The 544-nt window shown below is 32.7% G+C and overlaps 1 pseudogene; it reads left to right on the forward strand.

Annotated features, from left to right (window-relative positions):
- Nucleotides 1-220: 220 nt before the first annotated feature.
- On the forward strand, nucleotides 221-339 carry LOC112473765 (annotated as a pseudogene).
- The last annotated feature ends 205 nt before the right edge of the window (nucleotides 340-544 follow it).

Below are 544 nucleotides of genomic sequence, written 5' to 3' on the forward strand. Positions count from 1 at the left end.
TAGCACAGTGACTATAGTTAATGATACTGTGTTATATACTTAAAAATTTGCTAAGAGGGTAGATCTTATGTTGTGTTTTTATCACACAAAAAATAATAATAAATAAAGGAGATGGGTAGAAACTTCTAGAGGTGATGGATACGTTTATATCATAGATTGTGGAGATGGTTATCTTCAGACTTTTCAAGTTGTATATATTAAATATATACAGCATTTTGGTGTCTACAGCCATGCCACCCTGAACAAGCCCGATCCCATCTGATCTTGGAAGCTAAGCGGGGTCGGGCCTGGTTAGTACTTGGATATGAGACCACCTCGGAAGACCAGGTACTGTAGGTGTAAAAAATAAAAAATAAGGGATTGTAAACTGACAAGGTCCTTGCAATCTGTGAGTTCAACCAAGGGTTACCTCTCCTAAATATATATATATATGTTTTTGTATAAAATATATGTATGCTATATATATATATATATACAGCATTTTGTTTAAAAAAATATATATGCTGTGTGTGTGTATGTATATATATATATATATACACAGCAT

Source organism: Pteropus alecto, unplaced genomic scaffold, assembly GCF_000325575.1.
Source record: "Pteropus alecto unplaced genomic scaffold, ASM32557v1 scaffold8, whole genome shotgun sequence".
NCBI lineage: Eukaryota > Metazoa > Chordata > Mammalia > Chiroptera > Pteropodidae > Pteropus > Pteropus alecto.